Source organism: Ranitomeya imitator, chromosome 4 (assembly GCF_032444005.1).
Source record: "Ranitomeya imitator isolate aRanImi1 chromosome 4, aRanImi1.pri, whole genome shotgun sequence".
NCBI classification, from domain to species: Eukaryota; Metazoa; Chordata; class Amphibia; order Anura; family Dendrobatidae; genus Ranitomeya; species Ranitomeya imitator.
The window spans coordinates 253,294,546-253,317,555 of record NC_091285.1 but is presented as its reverse complement, the minus strand read 5'-3'; the positions used below and the strand labels follow the sequence as shown (position 1 = coordinate 253,317,555).

Below are 23,010 nucleotides of genomic sequence, written 5' to 3'. Positions count from 1 at the left end.
TAGATCTATCTGGTTAGTGCAATTTGAATTAAATGAAATTTGTGTCGATCGGATAAGACCCTATTGCGCTGATCTCTCCTATAGTTTATTCCCAACACGTGCTTATGTAATGCGGGGACAGCACACCAGAACAAAAGTGTTGGCTGGAAATTGAGTACCATGGGGCTACCACCGCCATGAGATCATAGAAAGACTCAGTTCCCACAAGTTGAAACAGAAACATTTCCATCTGGCAATGTGGGTGTTTAGCGTTTGGGCCTGTGGGTGGGTGGCTGGATATTTCTGCTTTTCAGTAAATGTCTGGGGCATGAACAACTGAATGTTGTGCTGGGACAATAAAGTGGATGTGATTACGATACGATACGATACGATACACTTTATTGATCCCGTGGGAAATTATGGTATCACAGCAGCACAACTTAAATCATAAAAAACATTATTATTATTATTGACTGTTGATTATTGACTGTTGTGTGTCTGCAACGTCTGGTTGTGGGCAGGAGGCATCAGCCCCTGCTTCACAGTCAGCAGTTTGGGAAAGCCGTAACACAGGTAGTGGTTTGACCCTCAAACACAGATTTGGTACCAATGCATTTTGCCCACCTACTGGGGTGATTGGCTGCCATGTGCTTTTCCATGCTGGTGGTGCTCATGTTGGCAGTGTTTTTGCCTCTTCTTAGCTTTGTTTGGCAGATGCTGCAAATTACAGTTGTTTTATCTGAAGGACTTTAAGAAAAAAACTGCCATACAGGGGAACAGCGCACCCTTGGCATGTTATCTAACCAAGAGGGGGGCTCTGTGAAACAGTTGACCGTGTTCTACTTCTGGGCAAACCACTACCTCTACTTGCCTATTTTCTTGGTATGGATCCATCCCTCTCTGCACTGCTGTGTTAACTAGGCATGCCACTTTGCCAGGTTGGATCAGTTGCCACTTCATTGACTACATCGGTTTCCAGTGCCTGAATCTTATCCTCCTAAGATGCGATTTGAGGCTGACCTGATGACAACTGTGCTTAATGATTATCTTCCACCTCTTCAGACTTGAATTGACCTTCCCCAGCGTGGCTTTCTCCTTGCCGTGGGTGCTCAAATGTTTTGGCATCACTGCACTCCACCTCCTCATGACCCTCTTTAACAGTGCACATTGCGAGTCCTGACTGTCATGATACATTCCGGAGTTTAGTCCTGTCTGCTTTCTCTGGGTGGATCATGTCAAGGGTTAACTTTGATCTGCCTCATTCTGGGCTCGGGTTTGCTATTTAGCTCCCAGGTATCCTGAGGGTGGTGTCAGCTATAGCTCTGTCTTTGGCATGTGAACCTGACTCTGGAAGCCCTTGGTTTGTCCTACTGTGAACCCTGACTTGTCCTGTGTGTCACGTCCGCTGCACATACTTACCCGGCTTCTTCCATCCCTCGGCGCACTCTCGATCCTGTCCCTCGCCGCTCTGCCTCCTCTTTCGCCAGCTCACGGCGTCCGGTCTCTCTGCGCATGCGCGGTCGCGTCTCCTCCATCGCTGAGCCCTCTGGGAGGTCGGGACCCGATGGCTCCGCCCCAACATGGCGGCGCCCATCGGGTATTTCTTCCCGGCGTCTTTCCAGGCAAGACGTCTTTGCTTTGTAGGTGCACTGTCTGCCGTCAGTGTCCCTATGCCCTAGGCTCCCCAGTGTCTGTATCTGTTCTCTGCTTAGTTCTCGCTTTGTCTCAGTGTTGTGTCCTGCCTAGTCCCGTGTTCCTGCTGTGTCCTGCCAAGTTCCGTGTTCCTGCTGTGTCCTGCCAAGTTCCGTGTTCCTGCTGTGTCCTGCCAAGTTCCGTGTTCCTGCTGTGTCCTGCCAAGTTCCGTGTTCCTGCTGTGTCCTGCCAAGTTCCGTGTTCCTGCTGTGTCCTGCCAAGTTCCGTGTTCCTGCTGTGTCCTGCCAAGTTCCGTGTTCCTGCTGTGTCCTGCCAAGTTCCGTGTTCCTGCTGTGTCCTGCCTAGTTCCGTGTTCATGCCGTCTCCTGCCAAGTCCTGTGTTCCTGCCATGTCCTGCATCCTCTCGTGTTCCTGTCATTATCAGTTAAGTCCTGTTTTCCTATTATTCCCCGCCATTCCAATAGCTCTGTGGTCACCTTCTTTCTCTTGGGTCGCCCCTTTGGCTCTAGCTGTTGTGTCTCCATTCCCCCGAGGTCCTGCTCCTAACACTCCCTGTATAGGGGGTGATTCCATCTGGTCCGCTAGACCCCGGGAGCTCTAGAGTCACGACCCGGAGGGTCCACTCTCGGATTTCTGTCCGAATCCCTACACTGTGTCTGTTATCTCCCCCTGCCTGCCCTTTCCCATTGTCTCTTTGTTTGTATGTATATCTGCTTGACTCCCTGGTTATGATCTCTTGGCTTGGCTCTTTGACTCTGTTTCAGTTTGTTGCTATTGCACCTTATTTTGTCCGTCCTGGTTTACTTATCCCTTGCTATGTCCTGACTATTCATTCTGTCTAACTCCGTTTGCACTATTGTGCTGTCTTGTAATCTGACTCAGCTTTCCTGACCTCGCTCTCGCCACTAGGTGGCGTCTATTCAGTTGCTCTGTGTGTACAGTCTGGCTTCCCTACCAAGCTCCCCCTGATGGAGGTTGCGCTGTACTGCACTGCAGCTGCATGACACTGACAAATTACAAGGGAATGTAAACAGTTCCTCAAAGTGGCCAGCATTGGGGTCATATGTCTTCTGGGACTCTTAATGGTGGAAGGAAGAAGGACTAGGTTGAGGATTCAGAGGCCCAGTCTTTTGACTGCTGACACTGGACCATGTGGAAGACTTCGTAGTGCTGCTTGTTAGTACACTAGAGAATTTGTCTGCCATCCACCCCACATCATCCTCGCACTTGTCTGGGTTTGTTAGTGGTGTAGCGCGCTGACCAAATTTTGACATCCCCTATGACGCTGGACGGCCAGGCAGTCATAGTAATGCCACACCGAAGATGGCTCTGGCATTACTGTGATTGGCATGCCAGCCCAGCATGTTCATTGAGGATCATGGAGGTTGCGCTGTACTGCACTGCAGCTGCATGACATTATAGCTGACCAACACATTTAAAGGGATTTCTGCATTTTTTTCTCTGCTCTGTTTGCTATGGATCCGCTCCATACCTTGGCGGATCAAATGGATAGCTTGACTGTTATGATACAAGACCTGTTTGTGGAACACAGGGCCTTGTCCTCTTCTCATAATCACCTGCAAAGGGAGCTTTCAGACACAGTTAAATCATTGCAGACTGACTTTAAACGATCAGACACTGTTGATGTCTCTTTGCACTCTCCTGAACCTACAGTCAAGCTCCCAGAAACCTTCTCTGGGGAGAGGGAGAGATTTTTTACTTTTAAGGAGAGTTGCAAGCTATTGTTTTTTCTCTTAGACCCAGATCTTCTGGAGATGAGAGTCAGCGAGTGGGGATAATTATTTCCTTACTGCGGAAGGGACCTCATTCATGGGCCTTCTCTTTACCTGCTTGTGCCCCTGAACGTGCGTCTGTGGACAAATTCTTTGAGGCTTTGGGACTGATTTATGACGAACCAGACTGGGTCAGGGTAGCAGAGGACATGATCATGAGTCTCTCCCAGAATGAACTCACCGCTGAACAGTATTGTTCTGAGTTTAGGCGGTGGTCCGTTGAGGTGTCTTGGGGTGACTGCTATGAAGCGCCTGTTTGAGAGAGGACTTTCAGATCATCTCAAGGACGCGCTGGCCCTTCATACGCCACCCAGTTTCCTGGTAGAGGCCATGACTCAGGCCATTTGTATGGACCGGAGGTTACGGGAGAGAAGAATTATCCAGCGTGAGATTCCTGTTTTGCCTGCCAAGTCTGAGGTGATGTCATTCAAGGAGACTATGGAAGTTGGTGCCATCAATTTCAACGAGAAGGAGAGGAAACGGCAACGTGATGGGAAACTATGTTTTTACTGTGGAGATCCGGGACATTGGAAGAAGGACTGCCCCTCTTGTCCATCGAGTAACAAGCTGCCGAGTCTGGGTGATGGTCTAGGAGGTCATCCAGACTCACAGGTACCATTTTCATCATTTCAAAAAGTTTTGTTAGAGCTGGAACTGTGTTATGGAGGTGTTTTTGCATCCACTTCAGCGTTTGTGGACTGTGGATCTTCCATGAACTTCATTGACTATACTCTGGTGTCCAAGTTAAAGTTAGGGACTGTTAGGCTAGAGACTCCCATCAATATCGTTGCCATTGATAAGACACCGTTGGCTCAAAATGTCCTTAAATTTGTCTCTGAGGAGTTCCTCCCCAAGGTGGGTTCTTTGCACCAGGAACGAATTTCATGTTATGTTATGAATAATCTTCCTGAGGGACTGGTGCTGGGGTTCCCCTGGTTGCAGAGACATAATCCTGTTATAGACTGGGGATCTCGTGATATTGTTAAATGGGATCCTAATTGTTCCAATGGTTGTCTTTCTGCTGTGTTTGTGTCCACCATTAGTCCGGAGGGTATTCCAGAGTACCTAAAGGACTTTGGTGATGTGTTCTCCAAAAAAGAGGCTGAGGTCTTACCACCCCATCGTCCTTATGATTGTACCATCAGCCTTATTCCGGGTTCTAAGTTGCCCAAAGCCCGTTTGTACAATCTTTCTGGCCCAGAACGTACTGCTATGAAAAACTATATCTTTGATAGTCTACACAAAGGTCACATCCGTCCCTCTGTCTCACCTGTGGCCGCGGGTTTTTTTTGTCAAGAAAAAAAGATGGTGGTTTACACCCATGCCTCGATTTCCGGGAACTAAATAAAATTACGGTGAGAAATACCTACCCTCTCCCGCTCATTCCTGATCTCTAAAACCAATTGTCTGGGGCTAAGTGGTTTTACAAACTCGATCTTAGGGGAGCATATAACCTTATCCGCATTCAGGAAGGGGATGAGTGGAAAACGGCATTTCTCACCTCCGAGGGCCTGTTTGAAAATTTGGTCATGCCTAGAGTTGAGCGACCTTGACCTTTTTAGAGTCGAGCCGGGTTTCGCGAAACCCGACTATCTCAAAAGTCGGGTCGAGTGAAATCGGCCGATTATGACGTAAAGTCGGGATCGACCGAAACACGAAACCCAATGCAAGTCAATGGGGCAGCATAGTCGGCAGTGAGTGGGGGCCAGGAAAACACCTAGAGTGCCCATTTTAATGTCAAAACCATCCATTCTTCTTAATGAAGCTTGTCAAGCGTAATTTACCTTATAATAATTGGAAGGCATTTGAAATTGGGGGTCATTTGGCTAAAGTTGTGGTGGGTAGGGCTGGTTCAAGTAATTAGTGGGGCCAGGAAATCAGGACCACGTCACGGCAGTGGAGCAGGGAGAGGTAAGTATTTCAACTTTGCAAGTGCTGTGAACCTGAGCAAGCAGGGGGGGCCCACTCGTTGGCATTGGCACTGGCACAGGGCCCCTCAAAGTACAGCGGTGTGTTTGCACGGCGGGGGCGCCTCCCACCGGCAGCAACACTTTTGCGTACTATGAGAGGCCCTGTGCCAGTGACGTCACCAACTAGTATTCCTCCCCCCACCTGATGAAGGAACCTGCACTTTCATCTGCACCTTCCTCTTTGTCCCCGTGTAAGGTGGTATGGTATGCGGGAAGAGCAACCTGACTTTCAGCAGGGTCACAATGTTGTTGTGTAGCGTGCACGGGGAATGTTGCGTTATGGGTCAATGTACCAGCAGACTCATCTATCACTGGCTGGGCAATGGGCAGGATGAGGAGGAAACACAGATATAGGCCCAAAGAATAAAGTTGGCTAAATGCAGTTCAAAATTGGTAACACAGGAATAACCAGGGGGCATTGCAGTGGAGGACAACTGGAATGAGAGGCTGACACAGAGAGTAGGCCCAAATCAGTAAGTAGTTGAAATGCAGTTCAAAATTAACAACCGTAGTAAACAGGCGGCACAGCTTTGTTCAGTGGAGGAGAACAGCAAGGAGTGGCAGACACCGATAGTAGGCCCCAACCCAACTAGTAGGCCAAATGCAGTCTAACATTAACAACTACTTAACGAGCGCCTGAAAACGGAATTTCAGGACAGGAAACCAGGAGAACAGCAAGGAGCGGCAGACACTGTTAGTAGGCCCCAAACCAACTAGTACGCCAAATGCAGTTGTTCCATTTAACCACAATTTAACGAGAGCCTGAAGATAGAAGCTCAGGAAAGGCAACCTGGAGAACACCTTGGAGTGGAACACACCATCTCTCTCCACCCCATACCCATTTTGTAGGCCTAATGCAGTGTAGTTTTCTACAACTACTAAACGAGAGTCGGAAGACCGAAGCAATGGCAAGGAAACCTGGGGAGCACCTTGGAGTGTAACACACCATCTCTCTCCACCCGATACCCATTTTGTAGGCCTAATGCAGTGTAGTTTTCTACAACTACTAAACGAGAGTCGGAAGATTGAAGCAATGGCGAGGAAACCTGGAGAACACCTTGGAGTGTAACACACCATCTCTCTCCACCCCATAGCCAATTTGGAGGCCTAATGCAGTGTAGTTTCCAACAACTACTAAACGAGAGCATTAAGATCGAAGCTCTGGAAAGGCAACCTGGAGAACACCTTGGAGTGTAACACACCATCTCTCTCCACCCGATACCCATTTTGTAGGCCTAATGCAGTGTAGTTTTCTACAACTACTGAACGAGAGTCGGAAGACCGAAGCAATGGCAAGGAAACCTGGGGAACACCTTGGAGTGTAACACACCATCTCTCTCCACCCGATACCCATTTTGTAGGCCTAATGCAGTGTAGTTTTCTACAACTACTAAACGAGAGTCGGAAGACCGAAGCAATGGCAAGGAAACCTGGGGAACACCTTGGAGTGTAACACACCATCTCTCTCCACCCGATACCCATTTTGTAGGCCTAACGCAGTGTAGTTTTCTACAACTACTAAATGAGAGTCGGAAGACCGAAGCAATGGCAAGGAAACCTGGGGAACACCTTGGAGTGTAACACACCATCTCTCTCCACCCGATACCCATTTTGTAGGCCTAATGCAGTGTAGTTTTCTACAACTACTAAACGAGAGTCTGAAGACCGAAGCAATGGCAAGTAAACCTGGGGAACACCTTGGAGTGTAACACACCATCTCTCTCCACCCGATACCCATTTTGTAGGCCTAATGCAGTGTAGTTTTCTACAACTACTAAACGAGAGTCGGAAGACCGAAGCAATGGCAAGGAAACCTGGGGAACACTTTGGAGTGTAACACACCATCTCTCTCCACCCGATACCCATTTTGTAGGCCTAATGCAGTGTAGTTTTCTACAACTACTAAACAAGAGTCGGAAGACCGAAGCAATGGCAAGGAAACCTGGGGAACACCTTGGAGTGTAACACACCATCTCTCTCCACCCGATACCCATTTTGTAGGCCTAATGCAGTGTAGTTTTCTACAACTACTAAACGAGAGTCGGAAGACCGAAGCAATGGCAAGGAAACCTGGGGAACACCTTGGAGTGTAACACACCATCTCTCTCCACCCGATACCGATTTTGTAGGCCTAATGCAGTGTAGTTTTCTACAACTACTAAACGAGAGTCGGAAGACCGAAGCAATGGCAAGGAAACCTGGGGAACACCTTGGAGTGTAACACACCATCTCTCTCCACCCGATACCCATTTTGTAGGCCTAATGCAGTGTAGTTTTCTACAACTACTAAACGAGAGTCTGAAGACCGAAGCAATGGCAAGGAAACCTGGGGAACACCTTGGAGTGTAACACACCATCTCTCTCCACCCGATACCCATTTTGTAGGCCTAATGCAGTGTAGTTTTCTACAACTACTAAACGAGAGTCGGAAGACCGAAGCAATGGCAAGGAAACCTGGGGAACACCTTGGAGTGTAACACACCATCTCTCTCCACCCCATACCCAATTTGTAGGCCTAATGCAGCCTACTTTCCGACAACTACTAAACGAGAGCATGAAGATCGAAGCTCAGGAAAGGCAACCTGGGGAACACCTTGGAGTGTAACACACCCTCTCTCTACACCACGGAAGGGCTGATTCTTAGGAAGGAAGGCTGTCGGAAAGAAGCAGGGCGCGTCCGAGGGTGATTATATTCTTATTAGGTATATACTCACCCTCGGACGCGCCCTGCTTCTTTATTTGTAATGAATGTTTATTTGCAATGTGGTTTTGACTTACTCTATTTTTTTGGTAAATAATGATTTTATTATTTTCATTGTTTTGCATCTTCTTGGCAATAATATAAAGAAGACGCGACAGGACAACACTCGGTGGATGCCACATCTGTGTTTTAAATTGAAAAAAACTTTCAGTTAACTACTTGCAGGAGAAAGTTATTGTAGCTGGTGGCCATTTTTAGTACTGTACCAGTTTTTTGTTGTATGTGTTTGTTTTTAATGTTAAAATGTCTGCATTTGATATCTCTCCAGTATTTTCTTTTTTATAAGCAAAATACTTATTTTTATATTTTCTGATGTTGGTTCAAGGGGTACACGGGCAGCAGTAGACAGGTCAGTGGAGGCCTAGTGGAAGGAGGGACCGCAAACAGGCTTCGAAGGCCTAACATAATAAATTGGGCTGGCTGTAGGCAATTTAAAATTGGTTCCAGGGGAACACGGGCAGCAGTGGCCTGGTCTGTGTAGTAGTAGTGGAAAGAACGGGCCGCAGACAGGCTTCGAAGGCCTAACATAACAAAAATTGGGATGTAGGCAATTTACAATTGGTTCCAGGGGAACACGGACAGCAGTAGACAGGTCAGTGGAGGCCTAGTGGAAGGAGGGACCGCAGACAGGCTTCGAAGGCCTAACATAATAAATTGGGCTTGCTGTCGGCAATTTTAAATTGGTTCCAGCGGAACACGGGCGGCAGTAGCCAGGTCAGTGTAGTAGTAGTGGAAAGAACGGGCCGCAGACAGGCTTCGAAGGCCTAACATAACAAAAATTGGGCTGTAGGCAATTTAAAATTGGTTCCAGGGGAACACAGGCAGCAGTAGACAGGTCAGTGGAGGCCTCGTGGAAGGAGGGACCGCAGACAGGCTTCGAAGCCCTAACATAATAAATTGGGCTTGCTGTCGGCAATTTTAAATTGGTTCCAGGGGAACACGGGCAGCAGTGGCCTGGTCAGTGTAGTAGTAGTGGAAAGAACGGGCCGCAGACAGGCTTCGAAGGCCTAACATAACAAAAATTGGGATGTAGGCAATTTAAAATTGGTTCCAGGGGAACACGGGCAGCAGTAGACAGGTCAGTGGAGGCCTAGTGGAAGGAGTGACCGCAGACAGGCTTCGAAGGCCTAACATAAGAAAAATGTCAATACAATGGTATTGACAGTGCCAGGCATTGAAGGATGTCAGCGCATAGACTAAACATTGGTGGAGCTGTGAGAGAAAATTTTGCAAGTGGTAGAGCACTGTTTGAGCTGGGGGGGGGACTGTCTTGTGGCCGGCGGTACAGGCCCAGGGCCCCTCATATTACAACGGTGTGTCTGAAGTTGGGTGCGCACCACCACCGCCAGACACTTTATTGTACTATGAGGGACCTAGTGGCAGTGCCGTCGACCAAAAGCGGGCACACCCACCTCCTCAGACAAACAGTACTCTCACGGGTGCTGGCGCCAAGTGGCGATACCACGGCCCAGTGTGGGGACTTTGGCCATTTAGGGAGGTGTTAACATGTCGGATGCTGGACAATCAGGTGCTGCAAATTACGAGATTGGAAAAGTCGTTCAGAATAGTCCACCAGCAAGACCTTTACATAGCAAAGCTAGGTGTCAGCCGGGCAAGGTGGGGCAAAAGATTTCGAAATCCAGTTGTGGTTCATTTTAATGAAGGTTAGATCATCTACATTTTGGGTAGCCAGACGAGTCCTTTTTTCTGTTAGTATTGAACCTGCAGCACTGAATACTCTTTCTGATAGGACACTAGCTGCCGGGCAAGCAAGCTCCTGCAATGCATATTCTGCCAATTCAGGCCAGGTGTCTAATTTTGATGCCCAGTAATCAAATGGGAATGACGGTTGAGGGAGAACATCGATAAGGGATGAAAAATAGTTTGTAACCATACTGGACAAATGTTGTCTCCTGTCACTTTGAATTGATGCTGCAGTACCTGTCCTGTCTGCGGTCATAGCAAAATCACTCCACAACCTGGTCAGAAAACCCCTCTGGCCAACGCCACTTCTGATTTCTACCCCTCTAACACCTCTGGTCTGCTGGCCCCTGCAGCTCGTGTTAGAACGATCACGGGCGCTGTGTGCAGGGAATGCCAGAAGCAAACGGTCAACAAGAGTTGATTGTTTGGTTGCTAATATTAGTTCCAAGTTCTCATGTGGCATTATATTTTGCAATTTGCCTTTATAGCGAGGATCAAGGAGGCAGGCCAACCAGTAATCGTCATCGTTCATCATTTTTGTTATGCGTGTGTCCCTTTTGAGGATACGTAAGGCATAGTCCGCCATGTGGCCCAAAGTTCCAGTTCTCAAATCTGTGGTTGTGCTTGGTTGAGGGGCAGTTTCAGGCAAATCCATGTCACTTGTGTCCCTCCAAAAACCAGAACCCGGCCTTGCCGCGCCAACAATTTCCACTGGCCCCGGAAAAGCTTCCTCATTAAAAATATAATCATCCCCATCATCCTCCTCGTCCTCCTCCTCCTGTTCGCCCACTACCTCGTCCTGTACACTGCCCTGGCCAGACAATGGCTGACTGTCATCAAGGCTTTCCTCTTCCTCAGCTGCAGACGCCTGATCCTTTATGTGCGTCAAACTTTGCATCAGCAGACGCATTAGGGGGATGCTCATGCTTATTATGGCGTTGTCTGCACTAACCAGCCGTGTGCATTCCTCAAAACACTGAAGGACTTGACACATGTCTTGAATCTTCGACCACTGCACACCTGACAACTCCATGTCTGCCATCCTACTGCCTGCCCGTGTATGTGTATCCTCCCACAAAAACATAACAGCCCGCCTCTGTTCACACAGTCTCTGAAGCATGTGCAGTGTTGAGTTCCACCTTGTTGCAACGTCTATGATTAGGCGATGCTGGGGAAGGTTCAAAGAACGCTGATAGGTCTGCATACGGCTGGAGTGTACGGGCGAACGGCGGATATGTGAGCAAAGTCCACGCACTTTGAGGAGCAGGTCGGATAACCCCAGATAACTTTTCAGGAAGCACTGCACCACCAGGTTTAAGGTGTGAGCCAGGCAAGGAATGTGTTTCAGTTGGGAAAGGGAGATGGCAGCCATGAAATTCCTTCCATTATCACTCACTACCTTGCCTGCCTCAAGATCTACAGTGCCCAGCCATGACTGCGTTTCTTTCTGCAAGAACTCGGACAGAACTTCAGCGGTGTGTCTGTTGTCGCCCAAACACTTCATAGCCAATACAGCCTGCTGACGTTTGCCAGTAGCTGCCCCATAATGGGAGACCTGGTGTGCAACAGTGGCAGCTGCGGATGGAGTGATTGTGCAACTGCGGTCTGTGGACGAGGTCTCGCTTCTGCAGGAGGACGAGGAGGAGGAGGAGGGGGTGCGAACGGCTACAGCCAACTGTTTCCTAGACCGTGGGCTAGGCAGAACTGTCCCAAACTTGCTGTCCCCTGTGGACCCTGCATCCACCACATTTACCCAGTGTGCCGTGATGGACACGTAACATCCCTGGCCATGCCTACTGGTCCATGCATCTGTTGTCAGGTGCACCTTTGTGCTCACAGATTGCCAGAGTGCATGGATGATGCGCTCTTTAACATGCTGGTGGAGGGCTGGGATGGCTTTTCTGGAAAAAAAGTGTCGACTGGGTAGCTCGTAGCGTGGTACAGCGTAGTCCATCAGGGCTTTGAAAGCTTCGCTTTCAACTAACCGGTAGGGCATAATCTCTAACGAGATTAGTCTAGCTATGTGGGCGTTCAAACCCTGTGTACGCTGATGCGAGGCTAAGTACTTCCTTTTTCTAACCATAGTCTCATGTAGGGTGAGCTGGACTGGAGAGCTGGAGATCGTGGAACTAGCGGGGGTGCCGGTGGACATGGCAGACTGAGAGACGGTGGGAGATGGTATTGTTGCCGCCGGTGCCCTAGATGCAGTGTTTCCTACTACGAAACTGGTGATTCCCTGACCCTGACTGCTTTGGCCTGGCAAAGAAACCTGCACAGATACTGCAGGTGGTGCAGAAAATGGTGGCCTTACACTGCCGGAAAGGATGTTGCGTTGATGACTAGCTTCATTGGCCGAGGGTGCTACAACCTTAAGAGACGTTTGGTAGTTAGTCCAAGCTTGCAAATGCATGGTGGTTAAATGTCTATGCATGCAACTTGTATTGAGACTTTTCAGATTCTGCCCTCTGCTTAAGGTAGTTGAACATTTTTGACAGATGACTTTGCGTTGATCAATTGGATGTTGTTTAAAAAAATGCCAGACTGCACTCTTTCTAGCATCGGATACCTTTTCAGGCATTGCAGACTGAGCTTTAACCGGATGGCCACGCTGTCCTCCAACAGGTTTTGACTTTGCCACGCGTTTTGGGCAAGATACGGGCCCGGCAGATGGAACCTGTTGCGATGTTGATGCCTGCTGCGGCCCCTCCTCCTCCGCTTCAGAACTGCTGCCGCCTGCACCCTGTTCCCCCAATGGCTGCCAATCGGGGTCAAGAACTGGGTCATCTATTACCTCTTCTTGTAGCTCGTGTGCAACTTCGTCTGTGTCACCGTGTCGGTCGGTGGTATAGCGTTCGTGATGGGGCAACATAGTCTCATCAGGGTCTGATTCTTGATCAACACCCTGCGAGGGCAATGTTGTGGTCTGAGTCAAAGGACCAGCATAGTAGTCTGGCTGTGGCTGTGCATCAGTGCACTCCATGTCAGATTCAACTTGTAATGGGCATGGACTGTTAACTGCTTCACTTTCTAAGCCAGGGACGGTATGTGTAAAGAGCTCCATGGAGTAACCCGTTGTGTCGCCTGCTGCATTCTTCTCTGTTGTTGGTTTTGCTGAAGAGGACAAGGAAGCGACTTGTCCCTGACCGTGAACATCCACTAACGACGCGCTGCTTTTACTTTTACCAGTTTCACGAGAGGAGGCAAAAGAGCTAGAGGCTGAGTCAGCAAGATAAGCCAAAACTTGCTCTTGCTGCTCCGGCTTTAAAAGCGGTTTTCCTACTCCCAGAAAAGGGAGCGTTCGAGGCCTTGTGTAGCCAGACGACGAACCTGGCTCCACAGCTCCAGACTTAGGTGCAATATTTTTTTTCCCACGACCACCTGATGCTCCACCACTGCCACTACCCTCATTACCAGCTGACAATGAACGCCCCCGGCCACGACCTCTTCCACCAGACTTCCTCATTGTTTTAAAAACGTTACCAAACTAACGGTATTTGTTGCTGTCACACAACTTACACGGTGAGCTATAACTTCAGTATGATTTAGCTACCCCTTTACAGGTGGGTGAGACCACAACGAAAATCAGGCACAATGTTACACACTCTGTTGTTGGTGGCAACAAATGAGAGAGATGCCACACATGCAGGACTGTCACTGAAGCGCAAATGTAAATATTAATCTCCCACTGATTTTTTTTTTTTAAAAGGGAGACTTTAGAAAAAAAAAATAATAAAAAAAAAAGATTTTTTAAGGAAGAATTTATAAACCAAATAAAATGAAATGATTGTTTCAGGGAGAATTTAGAAAACAAATAAAAAAAAAATAGGCTTTCTATGGCCCACTGAGTGAGAGAGGACGCACACAGGAGTCAGGAGTGGCACACAAGCCCAGAGGCCAATATTTATCTCCCACTGATTGATTTAGTGATTTTTTCAGGTAGATTTTGGAACCCAAAGCAAGCAAAAAAATTAATACGCTTTCTATGGCCCACAATTGGAGAGAGAGATGGCACACCCAGGAGTCAAGACTGGCACACAAGCAAAAAGGGCAATATTAATCTCCCACTGATTTGATTTTTTTTTTTTTTTTTCAGGGAGACTTTAGAAAAAAAAATACAAAAAAAATGATTTTTTCAGGAATAATTTAGAAACCAAATAAAATAAAATGATTTTTTCAGGGAGAATTTAGAAAACAAATAAAACAAAAAATAGGCTTTCTAGGGCCCACTGAGTGAGAGATGACGCACACAGGAGTCAGGAGTGGCACACAAGCCCAGAGGCCAATATTTATCTCCCACTGATTGATTTAGTGATTTTTTCAGGTAGATTTTGGAACCCAAATCAAGCAAAAAAATAAATAGGCTTTCTATGGCCCACAATTGGAGAGAGAGAGAGATGGCACACCCAGGAGTCAAGACTGGCACACAAGCAGAAAGGGCAATATTAATCTCCCACTGATTTGTTTTTTTGTTTTTTTTTCAGGGAGACTTTAGAAAAAAAAAATACAAAAAAATGAATTTTTCAGGAAGAATTTATAAACCAAATAAAATGAAATGATTGTTTCAGGGAGAATTTAGAAAACAAATAAAAAAAAAAATAGGCTTTCTATGGCCCACTGAGTGAGAGAGGACGCACACAGGAGTCAGGAGTGGCACACAAGCCCAGAGGCCAATATTTATCTCCCACTGATTGATTTAGTGATTTTTTCAGGTAGATTTTGGAACCCAAATCAAGCAAAAAAATTAATAGGCTTTCTATGGCCCACAATTGGAGAGAGAGAGAGATGGCACACCCAGGAGTCAAGACTGGCACAGAAGCAAAAAGGGCAATATTAATCTCCCACTGATTTGATTTTTTTTTTTTTTTTTCAGGGAGACTTTAGAAAAAAAAAATACAAAAAAAATGATTTTTTCAGGAATAATTTAGAAACCAAATAAAATAAAATGATTTTTTCAGGGAGAATTTAGAAAACAAATAAAACAAAAAATAGGCTTTCTAGGGCCCACTGAGTGAGAGATGACGCACACAGGAGTCAGGAGTGGCACACAAGCCCAGAGGCCAATATTTATCTCCCACTGATTGATTTAGTGATTTTTTCAGGTAGATTTTGGAACCCAAATCAAGCAAAAAAATAAATAGGCTTTCTATGGCCCACAATTGGAGAGAGAGAGAGATGGCACACCCAGGAGTCAAGACTGGCACACAAGCAGAAAGGGCAATATTAATCTCCCACTGATTTGTTTTTTTGTTTTTTTTTCAGGGAGACTTTAGAAAAAAAAAATACAAAAAAATGAATTTTTCAGGAAGAATTTATAAACCAAATAAAATGAAATGATTGTTTCAGGGAGAATTTAGAAAACAAATAAAAAAAAAAAATAGGCTTTCTATGGCCCACTGAGTGAGAGAGGACGCACACAGGAGTCAGGAGTGGCACACAAGCCCAGAGGCCAATATTTATCTCCCACTGATTGATTTAGTGATTTTTTCAGGTAGATTTTGGAACCCAAATCAAGCAAAAAAATTAATAGGCTTTCTATGGCCCACAATTGGAGAGAGAGAGAGATGGCACACCCAGGAGTCAAGACTGGCACAGAAGCAAAAAGGGCAATATTAATCTCCCACTGATTTGATTTTTTTTTTTTCAGGGAGACTTTAGAAAAAAAAAATACAAAAAAAATGATTTTTTCAGGAATAATTTAGAAACCAAATAAAATAAAATGATTTTTTCAGGGAGAATTTAGAAATCAAATAAAACAAAAAATAGGCTTTCTAGGGCCCAATGAGTGAGAGATGACGCACACAGGAGTCAGGAGTGGCACACAAGCCCAGAGGCCAATATTTATCTCCCACTGATTGATTTAGTGATTTTTTCAGGTAGATTTTGGAACCCAAATCAAGCAAAAAAATTAATAGGCTTTCTATGGCCCACAATTGGGGAGAGAGAGAGAGATGGCACACACAGGAGTCAAGACTGGCACACAAGCAGAAAGGGCAATATTAATCTCCCACTGATTTGATTTTTTTTTTTTTTCAGGGAGACTTTAGAAAAAAAAAATACAAAAAAATGAATTTTTCAGGAAGAATTTAGAAACAAAATAAAATAAAATGATTGTTTCAGGGAGAATTTAGAAAACAAATAAAAAAAAATAGGCTTTGTAGGGCCCACTGAGTGAGAGAGGACGCACACAGGAGTCAGGAGTGGCACACAAGCCCAGAGGCCAATATTTATCTCCCACTGATTGATTTAGTGATTTTTTCAGGTAGATTTTGGAACCCAAATCAAGCAAAAAAATTAATAGGCTTTCTATGGCCCACAATTGGAGAGAGAGAGATGACACACCCAGGAGTCAAGACTGGCACACAAGCAGAAAGGGCAATATTAATCTCCCACTGATTTGATTTTTTTTTTTTTTTTCAGGGAGACTTTAGAAAAAAAAAATACAAAAAAATGAATTTTTCAGGAAGAATTTAGAAACAAAATAAAATACAATGATTGTTTCAGGGAGAATTTAGAAAACAAATAAAAAAAAAATAGGCTTTGTAGGGCCCACTGAGTGAGAGAGGACGCACACAGGAGTCAGGAGTGGCACACAAGCCCAGAGGCCAATATTTATCTCCCACTGATTGATTTAGTGATTTTTTCAGGTAGATTTTGGAACCCAAATCAAGCAAAAAAATTAATAGGCTTTCTATGGCCCACAATTGGAGAGAGAGAGATGGCACACCCAGGAGTCAAGACTGGCACACAAGCAGAAAGGGCAATATTAATCTCCCACTGATTTGATTTTTTTTTTTTTTCAGGGAGACTTTAGAAAAAAAAAAATACAAAAAAAATGATTTTTTCAGGAATAATTTAGAAACCAAATAAAATAAAATGATTGTTTCAGGGAGAATTTAGAAAACAAATAAAAAAAAAATAGGCTTTGTAGGGCCCACTGAGTGAGAGAGGACGCACACAGGAGTCAGGAGTGGCACACAAGCCCAGAGGCCAATATTTATCTCCCACTGATTGATTTAGTGATTTTTTCAGGTAGATTTTGGAACCCAAATCAAGCAAAAAAATTAATAGGCTTTCTATGGCCCACAATTGGAGAGAGAGAGATGGCACACCCAGGAGTCAAGACTGGCACACAAGCAGAAAGGGCAATATTAATCTCCCACTGATTTGATTTTTTCTTTTTTTTTTCAAGGAGACTCCAGAAAAAAAAATACAAAAAAAATGATTTTTTCAGGAATAATTTAGAAACCAAATAAAATAAAATGATTGTTTCAGGGAGAATTTAGAAAACAAATAAAAAAAAATAGGCTTTGTAGGGCCCACTGAGTGAGAGAGGACGCACACAGGAGTCAGGAGTGGCACACAAGCCCAGAGGCCAATATTTATCTCCCACTGATTGATTTATTGATTTTTTCAGGTAGAATTTAGAACCCAAATCAAGCAAAAAAATTAATAGGCTTTCTATGGCCCACAATTGGAGAGAGAGAGATGTCACACCCAGGAGTCAAGACTGGCACACAAGCAGAAAGGGCAATATTAATCTCCCACTGATTTGATTTTTTTTTTTTTTCAGGGAGACTTTAGAAAAAAAAAATACAAAAAAATACATAGTAACATAGTAACATAGTAACATAGTTAGTAAGGCCGAAAAAAGACATTTGTCCATTCAGTTCAGCCTATATTCCATCATAATAAATACCCAGATCTACGTCCTTCTACAGAACCTAATAATTGTATGATACAATATTGTTCTGCTCCAGGAAGACATCCAGGCCTCTCTTGAACCCCTCGACTGAGTTCGCCATCACCACCTCCTCAGGCAAGCAATTCCAGATTCTCACTGCCCTAACAGTAAAGAATCCTCTTCTATGTTGGTGGAAAAACCTTCTCTCCTCCAGACGCAAAGAATGCCCCCTTGTGCCCGTCACCTTCCTTGGTATAAACAGATCCTCAGCGAGATATTTGTATTGTCCCCTTATATACTTATACATGGTTATTAGATCGCCCCTCAGTCGTCTTTTTTCTAGACTAAATAATCCTAATTTCGCTAATCTATCTGGGTATTGTAGTTCTCCCATCCCCTTTATTAATTTTGTTGCCCTCCTTTGTACTCTCTCTAGTTCCATTATATCCTTCCTGAGCACCGGTGCCCAAAACTGGACACAGTACTCCATGTGCGGTCTAACTAGGGATTTGTACAGAGGCAGTATAATGCTCTCATCATGTGTATCCAGACCTCTTTTAATGCACCCCATGATCCTGTTTGCCTTGGCAGCTGCTGCCTGGCACTGGCTGCTCCAGGTAAGTTTATCATTAACTAGGATCCCCAAGTCCTTCTCCCTGTCAGATTTACCCAGTGGTTTCCCGTTCAGTGTGTAATGGTGATATTGATTCCCTCTTCCCATGTGTATAACCTTACATTTATCATTGTTAAACCTCATCTGCCACCTTTCAGCCCAAGTTTCCAACTTATCCAGATCCATCTGTAGCAGAATACTATCTTCTCTTGTATTAACTGCTTTACATAGTTTTGTATCATCTGCAAATATCGATATTTTACTGTGTAAACCTTCTACCAGATCATTAATGAATATGTTGAAGAGAACAGGTCCCAATACTGACCCCTGCGGTACCCCACTGGTCACAGCGACCCAGTTAGAGACTATACCATTTATAACCACCCTCTGCTTTCTATCACTAAGCCAGTTACTAACCCATTTACACACATTTTCCCCCAGACCAAGCATTCTCATTTTGTGTACCAACCTCTTGTGCGGCACGGTATCAAACGCTTTGGAAAAATTGAGATATACCACGTCCAATGACTCACCGTGGTCCAGTCTATAGCTTACCTCTTCATAAAAACTGATTAGATTGGTTTGACAGGAGCGATTTCTCATAAACCCATGCTGATATGGAGTTAAACAGTTATTCTCATTGAGATAATCCAGAATAACATCCCTCAGAAACCCTTCAAATATTTTACCAACAATAGAGGTTAGACTTACTGGCCTATAATTTCCAGGTTCACTTTTAGAGCCCTTTTTGAATATTGGCACCACATTTGCTATGCGCCAATCCTGCGGAACAGACCCTGTCTCTATAGAGTCCCTAAAAATAAGAAATAATGGTTTATCTATTACATTACTTAGTTCTCTTAGTACTCGTGGGTGTATGCCATCCGGACCCGGAGATTTATCTATTTTAATCTTATTTAGCCGGTTTCGCACCTCTTCTTGGGTTAGATTGGTGACCCTTAATATAGGGTTTTCATTGTTTCTTGGGATTTCACCTAGCATTTCATTTTCCACCGTGAATACCGTGGAGAAGAAGGTGTTTAATATGTTAGCTTTTTCCTCGTCATCTACAACCATTCTTTCCTCACTATTTTTTAAGGGGCCTACATTTTCAGTTTTTATTCTTTTACTATTGATATAGTTGAAGAACAGTTTGGGATTAGTTTTACTCTCCTTAGCAATGTGCTTCTCTGTTTCCTTTTTGGCAGCTTTAATTAGTTTTTTAGATAAAGTATTTTTCTCCCTATAGTTTTTTAGAGCTTCAATGGTGCCATCCTGCTTTAGTAGTGCAAATGCTTTCTTTTTACTGTTAATTGCCTGTCTTACTTCTTTGTTTAGCCACATTGGGTTTTTCCTATTTCTAGTCCTTTTATTCCCACAAAGTATAAACCGCTTACACTGCCTATTTAGGATGTTCTTAAACATTTCCCATTTATTATCTGTATTCTCATTTCTGAGGATATTGTCCCAGTCTACCAGATTAAGGGCATCTCTAAGCTGTTCAAACTTTGCCTTCCTAAAGTTCAATGTTTTTGTGACTCCCTGACAAGTCCCCCTAGTGAAAGACAGGTGAAACTGTACAATATTGTGGTCGCTATTTCCTAAATGCCCAACCATCTGCAGATTTGTTATTCTGTCAGGTCTATTAGATAGTATTAGGTCTAAAAGTGCTGCTCCTCTGGTTGGATTCTGCACCAATTGTGAAAGATAATTTTTCTTGGTTATTAGCAGAAACCTGTTGCCTTTATGGGTTTCACAGGTTTCTGTTTCCCAGTTAATATCCGGGTAGTTAAAGTCCCCCATAACCAGGACCTCATTATGGGTTGCAGCTTCATCTATCTGCTTTAGAAGTAGACTTTCCATGCTTTCTGTTATATTTGGGGGTTTGTAACAGACCCCAATGAGAATTTTGTTACCATTTTTCCCTCCATGAATTTCAACCCATATGGACTCGACATCCTCATTCCCTTCGCTAATATCCTCCCTTAAAGTGGACTTTAGACAAGACTTTACATAGAGACAAACCCCTCCTCCTCTCCGATTTTTCCGATCCTTTCTAAACAGACTGTAACCCTGTAAGTTAACTGCCCAGTCATAGCTTTCATCTAACCATGTCTCGGTTATTCCCACTATGTCAAAGTTACCTGTAGATATTTCTGCTTCTAGTTCTTCCATCTTGTTTGTCAGGCTTCTGGCGGTTGCGAGCATGCAGTTTAGAGGATTTTGTTTTGTTCCAATCTCCTCACTGTGGATTGTTTTAGAAATGTTCTTACCTCCCTTCTGAGTATGTTTTCCTGGGTCGTCTTTGTTCGAGTCTAATGTTTTTCTTCCCGTCCCCTCTTCTTCTAGTTTAATGCCCTCCTGATGAGTGTAGCGAGTCTTCTGGCGAATGTGTGTTTCCCAGGTTTGTTGAGGTGTAGTCCGTCTCTGGCGAGGAGTCCATCATACCAGTAATTCACACCGTGGTCCAGGAATCCAAATCCTTGTTGTCTGCACCATCGTCTTAGCCAGTGTTTGCATCAAGGATCCTGTTCCATCTCCTGGTGCCATGCCCGTCTACTGGAAGGATAGAAGAAAAAACTACCTGTGCATCCAGTTCCTTTACTTTCTTCCCCAACTCTTCAAAGTCCTTGCAGATTGTCGGTAGGTCCTTCCTTGCCGTGTCATTGGTGCCAACATGTATCAGAAGAAATGGGTGGACGTCCTTGGAGCTGAAGAGCTTTGGTATCCTATCGGTCACATCCTTGATCATCGCACCTGGAAGGCAGCATACTTCTCTTGCAGTTATGTCCGGTCTGCAGATGGCTGCTTCGGTGCCTCTCAGTAGTGAGTCTCCCACCACCACCACTCTTCGTTGCTTCTTGGCTGTACTTTTTGCTGTCACTTGTTGCTGTATGCCCTTTTCTTTTTTGCTTGCTGGTATTGCTTCATTCTTAGGTGTGCCATCTTCATCCTCTACAAAGATTTGATATCGGTTCTTCAGTTGTGTGGTTGGTGATTTCTCCATGGTCTTCTTGCTTCTTTTGGTCACATGCTTCCACTCATCTGCTTTTGGAGGTTCTCTGACACTTTTTGCACCTTCTGTGACCAGTAGAGATGCTTCTGTTCTGTCTAGAAAGTCTTCATTCTCTTTGATGAGTTTCAAAGTTGCTATTCTTTCTTCCAGACCCCGCACCTTTTCTTCTAAAAGGGCCGCTAGTCTACACTTCTGACAGGTGAAATTTAATTCTTCTTCTTCTTACGGCGCGCGGTTTGGTGATGCTTTCGAAGCAGCTGGTCCCGGCTGTACCCAACGATCTTCTAGCTTAGGGAGACTTCGCTTCTCCCAGAAGGCACCTGGAATATGCAAATTAGCCTCCTGAAGCTTGAATCCCTGGTTTGGTGATGCTTTCGAAGCAGCTGGTCCCGGCTGTACCCAACGATCTTCTAGCTTAGGGAGACTTCGCTTCTCCCAGAAGGCACCTGGAATATGCAAATTAGCCTCCTGAAGCTTGAATCCCTGGTTTGGTGATGCTTTCGAAGCAGCTGGTCCCGGCTGTACCCAACGATCTTCTAGCTTAGGGAGACTTCGCTTCTCCCAGAAGGCACCTGGAATATGCAAATTAGCCTCCTGAAGCTTGAATCCCTGGTTTGGTGATGCTTTCGAAGCAGCTGGTCCCGGCTGTACCCAATGATCTTCTAGCTTAGGGAGACTTCGCTTCTCCCAGATGGCACCTGGAATATGCAAATTAGCCTCCTGAAGCTTGAATCCCTGGTTTGGTGATGCTTTCGAAGCAGCTGGTCCCGGCTGTACCCAACGATCTTCTAGCTTAGGGAGACTTCGCTTCTCCCAGAAGGCACCTGGAATATGCAAATTAGCCTCCTGAAGCTTGAATCCCTGGTTTGGTGATGCTTTCGAAGCAGCTGGTCCCGGCTGTACCCAACGATCTTCTAGCTTAGGGAGACTTCGCTTCTCCCAGAAGGCACCTGGAATATGCAAATTAGCCTCCTGAAGCTTGAATCCCTGGTTTGGTGATGCTTTCGAAGCAGCTGGTCCCGGCTGTACCCAACGATCTTCTAGCTTAGGGAGACTTCGCTTCTCCCAGAAGGCACCTGGAATATGCAAATTAGCCTCCTGAAGCTTGAATCCCTGGTTTGGTGATGCTTTCGAAGCAGCTGGTCCCGGCTGTACCCAACGATCTTCTAGCTTAGGGAGACTTCGCTTCTCCCAGAAGGCACCTGGAATATGCAAATTAGCCTCCTGAAGCTTGAATCCCTGGTTTGGTGATGCTTTCGAAGCAGCTGGTCCCGGCTGTACCCAATGATCTTCTAGCTTAGGGAGACTTCGCTTCTCCCAGAAGGCACCTGGAATATGCAAATTAGCCTCCTGAAGCTTGAATCCCTGGTTTGGTGATGCTTTCGAAGCAGCTGGTCCCGGCTGTACCCAACGATCTTCTAGCTTAGGGAGACTTCGCTTCTCCCAGAAGGCACCTGGAATATGCAAATTAGCCTCCTGAAGCTTGAATCCCTGGTTTGGTGATGCTTTCGAAGCAGCTGGTCCCGGCTGTACCCAACGATCTTCTAGCTTAGGGAGACTTCGCTTCTCCCAGAAGGCACCTGGAATATGCAAATTAGCAAATTAGCCTCCTGAAGCTTGAATCCCTGGTTTGGTGATGCTTTCGAAGCAGCTGGTCCCGGCTGTACCCAACGATCTTCTAGCTTAGGGAGACTTCGCTTCTCCCGGAAGGCACCTGGAATATGCAAATTAGCCTCCTGAAGCTTGAATCCCTGGTTAAATGAATTTTTCAGGAAGAATTTAGAAACAAAATAAAATAAAATGATTGTTTCAGGGAGAATTTAGAAAACAAATAAAAAAA

The 23,010-nt window shown here is 45.3% G+C and overlaps 1 protein-coding gene across 2 annotated transcripts in view; it reads left to right on the top strand.

Moving 5' to 3' along the window:
* Positions 1–23,010, top strand: part of TAFA2 (TAFA chemokine like family member 2) — a 523,041-nt gene that overhangs the window by 456,282 nt on the left and 43,749 nt on the right. The gene's annotated exons all lie outside the window — the stretch shown is intronic.